Here is a 17003-nt window from a genome sequence, read left to right as displayed (position 1 = left end):
TTCAGGTGTAAATGATGTGTTCCTCAGATGGTCCTTGAAGGCTCAGCTTTATCCAGATAAATCCCAAAGAAATCAAGGTGGCCAAGACCTCCATGCAGCCTGAAGCCAGGTTCCTGGGTTCATGTGGAGCCCTGTTGGAGTTTACTGCAATATTTTAACAGCGATTCAAGCAAGGATGCTGACAGGGGAGATACGCTCAGGAAAAGAATCAGGCACACCAGAGATGAGTGCGAGCTTCTGGTGGAAGACTCACCCAGCTGCTGTGGGGTTTTTGAATGTTTAGTAGAACTGGCCAGTTGATTCGTCAGATCCTTGGGCTTTTATTGATGAAGGTTTTATTATCACTGTTGCCATTTCGTTAGTAGTAGTAGTGTTACTGATTTAATCTCTTCTTTCACAACCATTGGCCTGTTAAGATTTTCTCTTCACATTCCATTTTGATAAGCTACAAGTCAGAAAACTGCCCCTGTCTTTCAGATTGTCCAGTGCATTGGTGTAGAGTTCTCCTTAGTGCCCTTGTGATGTCTGTGGTGTCTGCTTTGATGTTTTGCTCCTGAATATCTATATTCTTGGTTGGTCCAACTAAAGGTTTGTTGACCCTGAAAAAAAAAAAAAAGAAAGAAAGAAAGAATTTAACTGGGTGGTGGTGGCCTTTAATCCCAGCACTTGGAACAGAGAGGCAGGAGGATCTCTGTGAGTTTGAAACCAGCCTGGTCTACATAGTGAGTTCCAGAGCAGCCAAGGCTGCATTGTGACACTATCTCAAAAAGAAGAAAGAGAGAGGGGGGAGGGAGGGAGAGGGAGAGAGAGAGAGAGGAGGGAAAGAGAAAGAGAAAGAAGAAAAAGAGAAACAACCCAAAGGAAGAGGAGGGTGACTGCGGAGAAAGAACAGACCTCACTGCTGTGCTAGAAGCTCAGTGCTGGTGAAGATGGCTGCAAGTTTTTATTTCATAGTCCTTGACTCATGGAAAGTATCAGGCAAAACATGAGAAACAGCCTTTCACAAAACCCAAACATTCCACTTCCTGTCGGGTTCAGTACCAGGAACGCTCTGTCGTTGAGAGGAAAGGAGAGCAGTAAGACGCTTGGGAGTGTTGCAAGCCTTGGCAGATGCCCCGTCTTCTGAAGCCCGTGGAACCTATGTCCAGCTGTGTGTCTTCTGCGGTCCTATGGAACCCAGCACAGCTCTGTGCCCTTCCCCTCCACCCACCCCACCTCTGCACTGTGGAAAACATTGCTCACAGTTGATCCGTTACACAGAATGGTTTGGCAGAAATCATTCCTGACCTAGACAACTTCCAATAATAAAGCCTGTAATATTATCCACGGAAGTAAGGAAATTGACCTAAACATCCACATTCAAAACTAAGAAGCTGGGGCGTTGATTTGTGCAGACAGAGAGAACCATGAGACACTGGGCTTTTCAGAGCCTGTGACCACCTCATGTCAGAGCTGACACAGGCTGATGGCTCAGCACACACTGTGAAAGAGTTAGACTAACTTTGTAACCTGTATGTCTTCTAAAGCCTATAGTTTTGAGTTTTAGGTTCAGGTTAAGCTAAAGCCTCTTAGTACCTTTACAGAGAATGGAAAAATGTGACCCTATCTACGAGGACAGATAGAAAAAAAGGCAAGCAAGCAATGACCTTCACTCAGCAAAAAGAAAAACTCCTGTCTTTGAGATAGCATTTCTTAGCAATGAACCCAGACTTCTTCTGAGTAGCTTTTGACCTGCAGCCAAAAGTCCGCAGCCCCTAATCTTCAAGGATGAGCTAACCACCCCCACCTTAAATTGCAGCTGCATCCACACTTGACAGGACTGGCCAAGCTTGAGCTCCTAAGACTAACCAATTATCTTACTTTATATCTTCCTCATCCAATCCTAAATTGCCAAGACTGCAACTTCAAATCTCCGGCAATTTTTCTTTTAAAAACCTAAAGACCTTTGTCTCCCGGTGCCACTCCTTGCTGACCAGCAGGGGTGACCCCATTGCGCAATGGTTAATAAACCTCTTGCTTTTGCAAGTCTTGGTCTGGGGGAGTTTCTGGGAAGGATGCGATCTTGAACTCCTGAGCTGTGAGACCTCACGTCTTACAAATGAAGATAACGCCACCCACATCATCGCGGTAGAGACCAGAAATAAACAGAGTTTGGTGCTAGTTATTCACTATTTAAAAACAAAAATTACCCTTGTCCTGGTTTTTGTATGTAGTCATATATTTAATAGAAATATACAGACTTGGAGCTGGAAAGATGGCTCAGGCATAAAGTGCTTGCTACCTAAGAATGAGGCCCCAGGTTCAGATGTCCAGTGCTGATGTGAACAGCAGGGTGTGCTGGCACAGGTCTGGAAGCCCAGCACTGCAGGGGTGGGTATGGGCAGGTCCCTAGAACTCACTGCTCCACCAGCCCAACTGAATCAGTAAGCTCGAGTGCAGGGAGAGACGCTCTGTAGCAGAGGCTCTCTCTCGGCTTCCTACTGCTGTGAGCCTTTAATACAGTTCCTCATGTTGTGGTGACCCCCAACCATAAAAGTATTTTCATTGCTACTTCCTACCTGTAATTTTCTACTGTTATGAACTGTAATTTAAATATCTGTGTTTCCCAATGGTCTTAGATGACCGCTCTGAAAGGATTGTTTAAACTCCCAAAGGGATTGCAACGCACAGGTTGAGAACCACAAAGGAACAATCAAGATAGACACCTGACATTGACCTCTGGCCTCCTTGCACATGGGCACACACACAAAAAAACATGTATACACACATACACAATACACATATAAAGAAATGTTGCCACCTACGTGGAAAAATAAATGCCAGCTTTAAATACTGGCAACTCTTCAAGAGAAAAAGACCTCAGGAAAGGCATTCAGAGCCTGTGCTGGATAATTTTATGTCAACTTGACACAAGATGAAGTCATCTGAGAGGAGGGAACCTCAGTTAAAATATGCCTTCAAGCTGGGAGCAGTGGAGCACACCTTTGATCCCAGCACTCAGGGAGGCAGAGGCAGGCTGATCTCTGTGAGTGTGAGGCTAGCCTGGTCTACAAAAAAGAGTCTGAGACAGCCAGGGCTCTGTCACAGAGAAATCCTGTCTCAAAAAACAAACAAAACAAAACAAAAAAATAAGACTATAATTGGGTTGGGTTATAGTCAAGTCTGTAAGGCATTTTCTTAACTGGTGGTTGATGGAGGAGGACCCCCCCATTGTGGGTGATGCCATCCCCAAGCAGGTGGTCCTGAGGTAGTATAAAAAAGCAGGCTGAGTAAGCCAGTAAGCAGCACTCCTCCATGGCCTCTACATCAGATCCTGCCTCCAGGTTCCCGCCCTGATTGGATTCCTTGTCCCGACTTCCTTTAATGATGAACTATGATGTGGAAATGTAGGTCAAACAAACCCATTCTTCCCCAACTTGCTTTTGGTCACAGTGTTCATCACAGTAATAGAAACCCTAACTAAAACAGAACCTCTGCTGTGCATGTTAATATTTCATTCTCCCTTAAGACAATCTGATGCAGAAATGATTGCACATTGGAGTGTTATAAAACTAGTGTGGAGAGTATCAGTTACCATAGTCATTGGATTCTAAGCCAAAACAAGTCAGAAGTGGTAAAGCTGGGTGCTACATCTCAATAAAGAGAACAATTCATCAAAAAAAATACAACAATCATAAGCATACATGCACTGAACCCTGGGGCTCCCTATTTCATAAAACAAATACGAATGAACAAAGATCATGACAGTGGAGCCTTCAATACTCTCATCATAGATAGTTCTTCCAAACTAAAAATCAACAAAGAAACATTAGACTTAGTGCTAAAGAGATGGCCAAGAGCACATGTGGTCAAGAGCACATATCGCTCCTGCAGGGGACCTGAGTGCAATATACAGTATCCATGTCATCAGGCTCACACTAGCCTGTAAGTCAGTGTGCGCCCTCTGCTGGCTTCTGAGGGCACCTGCACTTAGGTGCACATAACCACTCCCAGACACATGCAAATACACACACAATTTAAAATAATGAAAACAAAGCTTTAAGAAAGTAAACTTCAGAGTTAAACTGAACCACACCCCACACAGACTCAACAGACAGCTATAGAATATGACACTGACCAGCTGCAGAACACACATTTTCCAGAACTTTCTCTAAATGGATCATTTGGGACACAAAGCAAGTTTTAACAAATTCAAAAGAAACACATTTCATTCTTGTACCAGATTATAGTGGCATAAAACTAGGAACAAGAGAAACCGTGAAATCTACACAAGTACCAGAGATTACATCACTGTCAGCGATGAATCACGGCTGGAAGCACACTTTTCATAGCTTCTGGGAGACAGCAAAGGAGGTTCAAAGAAAAAAAATTATAGCTGTGAAGTGTTTACATTAAAAGATCAGAGATCTCAAACAAATAACTTAATGATGCATACCAAAGTCTTAAGAAAACAGTAACAATTCCGAAGCAGTCAGTGGAAAGCCATAATTAAAATCAGGGCAACAAATAATTAAAAAGATAATAAAAGGATGATCAGAGTCAAGGAACAAAGATATCAGCCTGGAGCCAAAATAAACAAAAAGAGAAAGACCCAAGTTAATAAAAAGTAGAGATTAGAAAGAGGCCATTACAAAAGAGACCAGTGAGATCCAGAAAGCTGTCAAAGAATAGTTCTAAAATTTCATTACGGAAAAATCCCAGAAAGTCTAAAGGAAAATGGAGTGCTTTCTAGATACCTGTAACTTAACAAAATTAAAGTGACCTAAATAGACCTGTAAAAAAGCAAGAATATTGAAACAGTGATAATCTACTGAAAACAAAAATCCCAAAGAAGTCACTGCTGAATTCTACCAGGTCTTTGAAAAAAGATCTAATGATTCCCACACTCCTCAGACTGCTCCTCAAAGTGGAAGGAGAAGGAACATGACTAATATTCTGTGAAATAAATATTACATGGATACCAAAACCAGATAAAAATATATAATAAAAAGTAATAAAACTGTGGGGCCAGGAGTACTCTTGTACACTTTTATTCTCAGCACAAGCTGGCAGAGTTCTCTGAGTTCCAGGCCAACCAGGGCTACAGTGAGTCCCCATGTAAGAAACAACAAAAGGATAAAGTGAAACAATGAGCCTAAAGACAGATACCAAAATCTGCAATAAATTCTTGCAGATTGAATTCAAGAATACACTAAGAAAAAATCACACACCGTGATCTCATTCCAGGGATGCAGACGGTTCCACACACAGACATTAATAAATGTAACAGCCAATAGGTGGACTCAGACAGAAATCACTGTCTTCTCAGGAATTGCGCAAAAGGCCTTCAACAAGGTTGTGCACCCATTTGATAAAAGTTCTAAAGAAACTAGGAATCCTCGGAATACGCCTAAACATAACAAAGGGCTCTGTACAACAAAACTGTGAATGGTGAGTGTTGTGGACGGGATCTGGTACCAGCCACAGAGCAGACACCCTCTGGGCACATCTGTAAGCCGTTATCTTGGTTGGGTTGACTGAGGTGGGAAGGCCCATCTCAAAGGAGGGCAGGGTGGGTCCCTGGACCCGGGTCCTGGGCTGCATGAAAATGAGAAAGGCGCCACCAGCAGCCATCGCCCCTTTCTTCCTGGCTGTGAGCACAGTGCCACGTGCTATGTCACGCTCCTGCCTCCTCGCTGTCGCTGTCCCTGCGGACACCTTCAAACTGTGAGCCCAAGTGAACGTTCCTTCCTTAAAATGCTTATCACAGCAACAGGAAAAATAACCAAGACGTTGACATCTCGCTAAGCGGCAGGAAAATGCTGGGAGCATGTCCTGTAAAGTTTGGAACAGGACAGGAGCCCCCATTCTCTCCGCTTTTATTCAAACTAGTGTGGGAAGCCTTACCTGCAGCCGTTCTTTAAAGAGCCAGAAGTGAAAGGGATTGTGTTGTATGGTAGCTAATGAAAACCAATAAAAATAAAGTAATAAATAAATCTCTAAAAACAGTTCCCCCAAGGAAGGAGAACTTAGGGTGAGAGATGATTGTATGCGGGTTCTGCTTATTCATTCCTTTTTGGACCACACACACACACACACACACACACACACACACACACACAGAGAGAGAGAGAGAGAGAGCTTCAGTTTTATAATTTCCTTTAGAAGTTATGATTTCTTGAAGAACAATCTCATGAGAAATGGAAGCTGGTGGTTTGGGCAGCTTTTGCAAGAGCACTTTGGAAGCCTAAAGTGCCCACAGATTTGAGGAATGGTAGGACTTCAGCCTTGGGCAGAGTTGGATGGGAAAGGACAGTTGAGAGTCAATGAGTGCAGAGTAACACCTTCAGGGGTGTAGATGCCAACAGGATTGTGGACCTCCATGAAGCCCTGTCGAGGTCCTTGGGGGGTGCTCCAGGACAGTACTCCAGGCTTTTGTAAGGATAAAAAAGTCCTGGGACCCATGTCCATGGCTGCTCTCATCCCAGGCGGGTGCCTCCTCGTGCCGGGATGGCGGGAGCACAAGCATGGCCCAGCAGCCCACTGGTGTTCTTCGAAATACTTCATCTTCCTACACTTCCTAGAAAAATGGACCCAAGTTAGACTTTCTGTTTCTTCTCTTCTTCATTCTTTTTTTGTGTGTTCCCAAGAATCTGCTTCCCCTTTGGCTCCCAGAAGCGGCTCTCACAATGCCAGCTCCAGGTCTCTGGGAAGAGAGAAATGGAAAATGTGAGATTTCAGCCCAAATCCTGACAAATCCTCACTCAGCATAACCCGTGAGAATTGAGCTCCTCAAGAAACCACACGGGGGATGGGGGTGAGGATAGAGTCAGGATCTCAATTCCCCCACACTTGATGGCATCCAGATTTACAGCAAGACCTGGCTTTATGAATCTCAAATATGATGTCCAGCCAGACAAGGCTTCTCCAACTGGACTGAAGAAGTGGGTGTCGGAGCGGGGGCTTTGTGAGGAATCTTGATGAAGACACAAGACCAGATGGCCCCGGAGCCTCAGGGTGGAAAGGCTGAACAAGCTCCAGCCTGCCCAGCCTGCCCAGCCTTCCTGCTCCCAGCTGTAAGAAGTTAAACTGCTTCGCCACCTGGGCCCAGCGGGGCAGCAGCAGGAAGCCATGCCAGCCCAGATCATACACCCAGCCAAGCTTAACTCGTTGCGTTTTGAACCAGGGCATTGGAGTGAGTGCTGTGCTGCGGGAATGAGACCAGGAAGCATCAGGACTGGGGCAATGGCTTGGTGGGTAAATGGACCTGAGTTCAGATCCCCAGCACTCAAGCAAAAATCCAGGATGATAGACATGCCTGGAACTCCAGCTCTGGAGACAGAAGGAGCCCTGGGGCCCAGCGGCCAGTGAGCTCTGGTTCAGTGAGAAAGCCTGTCTCAAAATACAAGGTTAAGGGCCAGGAATGGTAACACCTTCAACCCCAGCACTCAGGAGGCCGAGGGAGGCAGATCTCTTCAGTTCAAGGCTAGCCTGGTCTACATAGTGAATTCTAGACCATTGAGGGCTACACAGTGAGGAAGACATTTGATAGCGACCTCTGAACTCCACCTGCCTACACACACACCCAGAGAGCCAGCATGTTTGTATCATAAGCCAAGCAAACACGTTAAGACCTTACAAGAGAGGACACCCTGAGGAGAGGCAGGCTTCAGCACTGCGCAATACCAAGTAGAGGAAATACAAAGGGAAGCTGGAAAGACGGTTCACTGGGCAAAGTGCTCACCATGCAAGCCCGAAGGCCTGAGTTCCCATCCCAAGAACTCATGCAAAATTGGGCGCAGAGCACACACCAGTAATCCCTGTGTGCCCCTAAGGCAAAGTGGCAGGGTGCTATGGAAGCTGAAGAAACGGCTCAGTGTATGAGTGAGTGCTTGCTGGTGTTGAATGGGACCTAAATTCAGTGCCCAGCACCCACACAGGCCACCCGCTACCACGGATAACTGCAGCTCCAGAGGATCCAATGCCTTCTTCTGGCCTAGGAGGGCGCCTGAATGCAAATGCACATACACACGCAGATAGAGTGAATCTCCAAGTGACCTGTTAGAATCAGTACTTCTAGAAACAGAGAAAAGGAACCTCGCTCCTACAGTGAGTCCTCAGAGCCTCCCTCCTGTCCAGCATGCTCATCACTCTGCTACTGTGACTTTGTGTAAGTGCTTGGAAGAGGGTAGGGCTGATCTCCCACTGCCATAGCAGGAGGGTTTGGTTGCTGCTGTTTTCCTTGAATGTTATGTCCAGTTATGCCATAGTTGTCTTAAGAACTTTTGTTGAAATTGAATAAACTTGACTTGGGAAAAAAAAACTGTTACCTCCTATATTGTCTTTCTCTCCATGATATTTTGTCTCTAGCCAGTGAGAACTGGCTTCGTGCCTTTTAAGAAATTGGCTCTCATGTCCAGAGGCCTAGATCTGATCCCCAGAGCCACACAAGCCAGACATGGTGACAGCATCTGTAATCTCGGTGCATGGGAGGTAGAAGCAGGAGGCCAGAGTTTAAGATCATTCCCATCTATAAGGAGAATTCGGGGCTAGCCTGGGCTATACAGGGCCCTGTCTCTAAAATAAGTAAATCACCTTTCTTTTTCCATAAAAGTCTTACACTCAGGTTTTTTCTTTCTAGAAGTTCATGGCTTTATACTTTGCTGTTGTTATTGTAAACACATTTTAACTGCATTACTGGCCGTCACATCTCCAGCAACACTGAGGAATTCTAGGTCATTTCTGTGGTTTTGCCTGTAGATGTCACATGCCCGTTTTCTCATCACCTCACACAATGGTAACCTTTTCTTCTTTTTAACTGTTATCCTGATTGTTGGCTTGGTGGGATTTCATTTTTGTTTTGTTTTTGAGACTAGGTCTCACTACGTAGTCTTAGCTTACCTGAAATTCACTACGTAAACCAGGGTGGCATCTAACTCATGGAGATCCTCCTGCCTCTGCCTCCTGCCTACTGGAATCAAAGGTGTGCACCGCCCCGCCTGGCAACTTGATCCAATCTATTTTTGTTTTGCTTTTCCAGACGTTGTTATTTCTCTTAAGTAATCCCTGTGCTCTTTCGAGTTGCAGCTCGCTGCCATTTCTTCCAGACTGGTTTTCTGAGCGCATGTTTGTTGCTGTTCCTGCTCAGCCTGTCTACAAACTCCTGGGTTCTCCCGCTGGCTTTTCTGAAAACTCCTCTTCAGCTGAGCCTTTCTCTTCCTGCGGGAATCTCTTTTGACCAGTGATTTTCAGCCAGCATCTACACTTAGATCTTGCATGCTCTCTTTACGTGATGTTAAAGGGTGTCACCCACGGTACACGCTCAGGCTTTGCAATCTCTCAGAAAGGGACCAGAGATGCTCCGCTGGGAAGAGCCTACACCGCTCTTCCCGATGACCCGAGTTCAGTCCCCGGTGCCCATCATAGGTGGCTCAGAACTGCCTGTAACTCCAGCCCCAGGGATCCAATGCCACTGGCACTCGTGTGCATATGCAGACATAATTTAAAATAAAAATAAATTTTAAAAATATCTCTTGGTAGGTAAATTAGGGTTTTAATTTCGGAGAGGAGACCTTTTTTGAAGGCTGGAGAGATGGCTCCACCATTAAGACCACTTGTTGCTCTTGTTCAGGGCCTGGGTTCAGTCTCCAGAACCCACAGAGCAGCTCCCAGCCACCCGGAAGTGCAGCCCCAGGGAACCTATGCCCTCTTCTGGCCTCTGCAGGCACAAGGCATGCAAGCAGTGTGCTTATGTGACATGCAGGGGAAATGCTCATGCACATAAAAAGAAAGCAACCTTTATTGAAAAAAAGACTTTCCCCTTGCAAGGGGAAAGAAAACAAACAACAACAAAAAAATGTTCAAAAATGTTCTTGACATCTTATAAATTCAATTCAATGGGTGATTTGTTTGGTTTGGGTTTTATCCCTGCGTCTTTCACTGAGCACTCAGCCCCCAAACTGCCCAGTGTTTGCTTTCTTGCTCTGGTTCCTGTGTAGAACTGGCCCACGGCCTTAACTGTCATCTGCTTGGTCCCCACACCCACCCTATAACAGCAGGACAGGCACACCCTCATCCCATCGGCTGGGCGCCTTGCTCTCCTCCCAATCCTGCCTGCCTTTCCATCCCGAGGTTCCAGTAACTGATCTGATTTGGTTTCCTTTTTCCTGTATTTCTGCTTTCACATTAGTCTGCTTCTCTTGGGCCCCCCTTTCCTCCATTGAGGCCCTCAACGCTAACCAGATCTCAAAGCCTCTGATGGAAGCCAGGATCTATAGGTCTAGGCAAGCCCTGCCAGCAGAAGCCTCTCCAGCAGCTGGCCAGCATCTTCTGAAGGAGAGAAGACTGGCTCTGTCTGATTGCTGACTGGATAATTTCTGCTTAACAATCACCTTTCTGTGCTTGTGCTGAACTAGACTGGAATGCTTCTTGCTTGCCAAGTTCAAAGGATGAGCTCATCCTCACGGGCCACTGGGGAAGATGCTCAGGCAAGAATCTTTCACAAAAGAAGTACATATGGCCTGAAAGGCTCAAGAAACTCGAGCAGTAGACCCTTGGGAAATCATCCCAACGGAGTGCTTTCAACTGTGGCTATTGTTGAAGCTGCTGCTGTTAATGCTCGTGTCTCTGTCATGGCTGCAGCTGCTGCTAGTGCTGCTGCTGCTGCTGCTGCTGCTGCTGAGGCTGCTGCTGCTGCTGCAGCAGCTGCCATTTGGGAAAGAAAACATCTCAGTTTGTTTGTTTGTTTTGTTATTAATTTGTTTTGTTTTTAAAAAAGCAGCACACACATCCTATGGGTCAACAGGCTTAAGGGTCACACTGAACTCCAGAGTTTAAAGGTGTCTCTCAGTGTGTGATGTCAAGAAAAACAGTAATTCCATGAAGAGGAGGAGCTCAGACTCTGAACTCCCTTCCAAACGGCCTGCGTGTCGGAGTTCTTCTGTATAGACGTACAATGTGGAAAGATCAAGGCACCGGAAAAGCAATCGGCCCAAGGCTGAGTGTGTACCCCATCCCAGATAGATTTGCTGTTTTTGTCTTGTTTGCCTTTTGGAAACGCAAACAAGCTGGTGTGTCCCAGGTCACCTTGTACTCGCTGCCACAGTTAGCTTCAGCTGTCAACTTGACACAAACTTGGCTGCCTGAGAAGAAAGAACCTGGAAAGAACTGCCCAGAGAAGCCTGGCCCATGGCCATGTCTATGAGGATTAAAACAAAACAAAACACCATTAATTGGTGTAGGAAGGCCCAGACCGCTGTGGATGGCATCATCCCTAGGCCAGGGGATCTGGGCTATATGGGAAAGCTAGCTGAGGCCAAGTAAAAAACTCACCAGGCAGCCAAGGATGCCTTTGAACTTCTGAGCCTCTTGCTTTTACCTCCCAATGCTACATTAACAAGCACGTTCCACCAAGTCCTCACATCTTAACCCCTGTAGGCCACGTCATGCACCTTGCTAGTCTTGGACCACCATCCTTTGGGTAACAAGACTGAAAGCTGTGAAGGTGCGTCCCACACACTTGCTAGTGATGAGAGTAGACAGAGGGTGTTGTGTTCTGCATGGCTGACTTCTGTGTGAATTTGAGGGTATAGTTTGGGGGATTCTGGGAGCCCCACAGCCACCCAGAGCACTCGTCCAGATCTGCACTCTGCAGCGCCCAGGCTCCACCCCGCTGCTCTGCCCTTTAATGCAGGGACACAGCCATCCTTTCCAAATGGCAGGGGAGTCAGATGAACCAGTGAGATTCCTTCCCTTTCCCGGGCTGCGCACATCCCCCGGCAGCTGCCCAGGTGTTCCGGAAAGGGTGGAAAAAAGTTTCACGGAGATGCCTGGAAAGTGCTGACCTTGTTGTATCCCCATGTCTAAGGGTAAGGTAGCCAATAAGCAGAGAAGGCCAGTGGGAGAGTAGCTCCGCCCATACCGGGGGCTCTCAACTTTCCTAATGCTGTGGCCACCCACAGCCATAAAACTAGTTCATGTTTACTTCATAACTGTAGTTTTGCTACTGTTGTGAACCGTAAGATAAATGTCTGATATGCAGGGATATCCGATGAATGACCGCAAGGGGTCCCGACCCACAGATTGAGACCCTATGCCACAGCTGCCTGCAGGGACAGGGCTGGGCAGTGTCCGGCCCTCCTCTATAGTGTGGCCTGTCCCAGAAAGCAGCAAACTTACAGTTATTTGGGGACATCCTGCCACAGTCAGACATGATATAAATGGCTTGGAGAACACTGCCTGGTCCAAGAGTCGCTGTCTTGCGCTCACACACAGCCCTGGCAGCTTACAGGCACCGGAGGGCCAAAATCTCAGACCCACGTGGCTTCTGCCCTCCGGTGCCTGTAAGCTGCCAGGGCTGTGTGCGAGCACATCTAAAGTAAGACAGCAATTCTTGGGCCAGGAACAGGGGTCACTTGGTAGAGTGCTTACCAGCATGCACAAAAGCCTGGGCCACACGCTGAGCATGGCAGTGCTCACCTGTAATCCCAGCACACAGGCTCAGAAGCTCAGCCCAGCCTGGTCTACGCCTTGAGCTCAGGGCCACCCTGGGCTGTGTAGATTCTGTGTCAGAGGAAAGCAGCTCTCCCTGAGCAGCTGGAGCCTGCTGGAGGCACGGAGTTGGACCAGAGTGCTCAGGCAGACAGGACCTGGCTCCAAACCTCAGGAATAAAAGAGCAGAGTGGTCAGAAATTCAGGGGAGCTCGGAGAAGAGGAGACTGGGAAGATGGGCAGGCAGAGAGGAGGGGTCTATGGGGCAGGAGGTGGCAAAGAACCAGTGAGACCATGGCAGGATCCCCAAGGAATAGACTCTCCCCACAGATGACGCTGGTGACAGATGGTTCTTCTAAAAATGAGCCCAGGAGAGGTTTGACAACCTTTCCCAAAACAAACCATTGGAAGCAGGAGACCTGGGACAGTGCAGGGCAGGGGAGTCTGAGCTTAGGAAAGAGTATGAAGAGAAAGCCAAACCATCACCTTGTCCCTTAGAGGGTAAACTTACGGGAAAAATGAGTGAGGTTCCCCAATGGTGCATCCGGAGTGAACCTGCCATAGATTTGGATAGATTGTGTGAGGGAAGTTCAGAGAAATAAAAGGAAACCCAAACAGCTATGTCCCAAGCAGGAGTCTGACGAGGATAAGCTGCTGTCCACTGCCGTGAGCAACAGGTCTCCTTGGAAATGCAGGCACTCACGCTCTCTGGGCTCCCAGCTCTGTCCTTCACACCCCTCCCCACCACAGTCCCAGCACCCACCGTCACAGGAAGCCTGGGGAGACACCCTGAGTCCACAGCCTCAGTGACCTCATTGCCAACACCACCCAGAACGTGAGCAAAAAGACAATGCCAGGCATATAACAGTCTGTCCAAGAGAGCCTGGCGAGGGACTCTGGAATTGCAGGCTCACGGTAGGAATTCTGTGGCAACTGTCTCAGAGCTGTCTGTGACTGGGACACAGCAGAACCTGGGCCAGGACAGTTCAGCTAAGGAGGAGAAGAAGCAGGTAGTGCAGGCGCCAGGAAGCAGTGTTGCTGCCTCGGCTGCAAGAAGGCAGGTCGGCTGGAACAGCACTGCAGCCATGCACCGCCAGCAGATCACTCCCCCGGTCAGCAGAGGGTGGACAAGTGGCGCAGCCGACGGGAGGGGGTCGCTTTAGTTAGTCAGGGTTCCACTGCTGTGGCAAAACGCCACCACCAAAAAGCAACTTGGAGGGGAAAGGGTTTATCTCATCTTACAATTTCTAGTCCATCATCCAGTGACGTCAGGGAAGGTGGGCCCTGGAGGCAATGTGCAGCCATAGAGGAACTGCTTGCTTGCTCCTCCTGGCTTGCTCAGACTGCTTTCTTATGCCACCCAGGATACCTGCCCAGGGTTGGCACCACCCACTATGGGATGGACCCTTCCGCATCAACCATCAATCAAGAAAAATGCACTGCAGCCTTTTTCACAGGCCAATCTGGTGGGAAGTTTTCTCAATTGAGGCTCCCTCTTCCAAATGACTCTAGCCTGTGTCAAGCTGCCAGAGAAACTGGCCAGCACTGAGGTCCTAACAGACAATCCCAAGCCCTATTCCTGATTAAACACCATGATAAGGTACTGTGAAATATTCACCCCAGCTTTTGTCATAAAGAACAAATTGTCTTAACTGATAGTCATGAAGTCACTGGGCCATGAAGAGTTTGGTGTAAGATAACAAGCAAACTATATCTCCATCCTGGTGGCTGTGTCTCTTGAGTGTCAGCATGGCCCTGTGTAAAGTAAACATCCTGAAGACAGGTTGTTTTCCAGGTCATGTGACTCACAGCTGCCTGACAACCCAGATTCAGGGTATCTGAAACCATCTGGCTCCATGCTCATAGCATACACCTCTCTCTCTCTCTTTCTCTCTCTCTCTCTCTCTCTCTCTCTCTCTCTCTCTCTCTTTCTTACACACACACACACACACACACACACACACACACTCCCCACAGACAGGACAGATAGACAGGACAGACAGACAGACAGACAGACAGATAGATAGATAGATAGATAGGCAGATAGATAAAAAATACTTTAAAATCACCTTTTAAGAAGGTGGCAATTTCTTAGGGGAATCCCAGTTTTTTCCAAAAATTTTCAGAGTGAGGAAGTGGCAACTGTGACAGCTTCCATGTGAGTGCTCTACGGAACTGTGCAGTAACTACTCCCAAGTTTGGACAGTGAAAATCAGCATTTATCTTTGCCTAGCTCTGTTAGGCTAGCATTGGGGTAGCTAGCTGCGTTCCTGGGGTCTCCAGCGATGCCAGAGTCAGTTTGCAAGCTGGAGCAGTGTGAGAGGAGGGCTCATTTCCAAATTCATCCACATGAGTGAAGAGGATTCCATTATTTACAGGCTTTGAGAGTTTTTTCTGCTTTGCTTTTGGCATCACTGGGGACCCCAGGCCTTGGGACACCAGGCAAGTACCATTCCCAGCCCAGCTTTAAAGGCTTTGGAGCTTCTGCAGGGTACCTTACTGTAGAGCAAGCAACAGGTGACAAGCAAGACAGGGGCCGGAGACTTTCCAGAGGCTTCCTATACAGACATCCTCCAGATGTGGAGAGCCACTCTGGGGCATGAGCCTTCTCCAGTGTGACAGGGAAGGACAGGGCCCAGGAGCTACCACTCCTGTACGAATTGGAGGTGCGATACAGATGGTGTAATGGGAGGCGTTAGTAGAAGGCAAGGCTTGACAAGCCCAGGTGTGGAGAAAGGAAGACAGGTGTGATCAGGGCAGCTGGAGTAAAAGCTTGCTGTGGCGAGGACCTGAGCCCAGAGAGCTTTTGAAACTACATACACTGCATGTCACAGCTCCACGCATGTGTGTCCATAACATAAGCCTACCCCAGAGTCAGATCTGTAAGCCTACCCCAGAGTCAGATCTGTTTTTCCTGGGAAAACTATCTTGCACAGAACAAAGAAGCCACATGGACCCTGACTGTGGGTGCTGTGTGCAGACATGAGCTCTGTCTGATGCTGGAGAGAGGAAGAGGCACCCCTCCCCCATGAAGGTGGTACACTGTGGCCTCAACCTGCAGGGTCAGGGCACAGAGATATATCTGAGCCCATGGCTGCTGTCCCCAGTAATCCCACTGCCAAGAACCCCAGCAGAGGCAGATCTAAACACAGGAGGTGAGGGGGAGAGCCTGGCCCCTCTCTCCATCATCATCACTCACTGAGAAGCAGGCATGTGTCACCCTCATTCCCCACCCCAGAGCTTTAGGGCAGGCAGCCTGCTTACCTCAGAGTCACCAACATTCTTTGTGGGTCCCTAATGGGCTGTGGACTGGGAACTGTCCCAGCCTTCCTGACTTCAGTAGTCTCCTGGTGCCAAAAGGAGTAGAAGCCAACAAGAAAGCTGTATGAGAGCAAAGACTGAGAAAGATGCGTGTAAGAGGCGCACAGTCTTGCCTTCAGCCCCTGATCTCCAAAGCCTTGGGAAGATGCAAAGTTGACTTCAGATGCCCATAGCTGAAGGACACTGCAGCTGACATCCTGGGCTCTCCTTCCAAAGTCAGTCCAAGGAGGCTTCTGAGAAAGAGCAAGCGAGGGTCCACCACAAAGCAGGGAAGAGGGGGTCTGAGCTGGCTGCTGTAGAAGAGTTCCCAACACCTAGGACTTCTGGGGCCAGCTTCAAGCTGCTCCTCTTCTCGCAGGAGGCCAAACCCTCCCGGGGAATGATCGCTTCCTGCTCCAGTTAAGGAGGCAGAGAGAAACCCACAGAGCAGGAACAGAAGAGACTTGGTCCAGGTCCAGTTTCTGCCCGGAGCTGTGTAGAGGTGGCAGGACCTGCAAGCCACTGGGTCTCTGTGCCCAGAGAACTGGGAATTCACTGAGCCAGGGCCAGGGTCTTCAGAGGCCCACCTCGGGTTCCCTGTGGGACACTGTGGAGCCACATGGACCCTGGGTGCAGAACTTGTGGACAGACACAAATGAGTTCCCCCTGATGCTGGGAGGGCCCCCTCCAGGTGGGGTGCTGTGGCCACACGCGTTCCATTCTCTTCCTGTCCCCCATGTCCTACACAGTTATATACATTTAAATGTAGATTCCTCCCATGAAAGAAAGCACCAGACGTTTGTCCTTCTGCAGTCTGGCTTATTTTGCTTAACATGGTGGTCTCCAGGTGCACCTATCCTCCTGAGAGCTTATGTAATAATTTCATTTTTTTTTAAGTTTTTCAGTTTTTATTCTATAAATATTATTGTAAAAGGGGTTTTAAATAACAATTATGTTAGAGAAAACCTTCATACGACAGTACTGGCCATTATTATTAATAATCATTGTAGTCTTTTTATTGAAAAATATATTCTTTTCTCCTACAAGAATTTCATTTTATGTGGGGGCCACGGTGACCGGCAGGAGCGCTGAGGACTGGGACTCTCGGGTTCGGGCGCCCCCTTGCGGCCACACCCTCCTTGCGGCTCTCGTTCCCCGCCTACGTCAGGAACAGAAACGGTGCCAGGATGCCTAGGACCCTCTTAAAGGGCGACTGCAGGGTCCCCGTACAGGTA

At 48.0% G+C, this 17003-nt stretch overlaps 1 long non-coding RNA gene across 1 annotated transcript; it reads right to left on the bottom strand.

The window, feature by feature from the left end:
- Positions 1 to 5024: 5024 nt before the first annotated feature.
- Positions 5025 to 16480, bottom strand: LOC132654218 (uncharacterized). The gene is made up of 4 exons (XR_009591869.1): positions 15733 to 16480; positions 12980 to 13023; positions 12457 to 12638; positions 5025 to 6685 (listed from the first exon to the last, which is right to left on the bottom strand). It is a non-coding gene; the product is annotated as an uncharacterized LOC132654218 (long non-coding RNA).
- Between the last annotated feature and the right edge of the window lie 523 nt (positions 16481 to 17003).

The sequence above is a fragment of the Meriones unguiculatus genome, chromosome 5, assembly GCF_030254825.1.
Source record: "Meriones unguiculatus strain TT.TT164.6M chromosome 5, Bangor_MerUng_6.1, whole genome shotgun sequence".
NCBI lineage: Eukaryota > Metazoa > Chordata > Mammalia > Rodentia > Muridae > Meriones > Meriones unguiculatus.
Note: the sequence above shows the minus strand (reverse complement) of the source record. Positions and strands in the feature narration are given on the sequence as shown.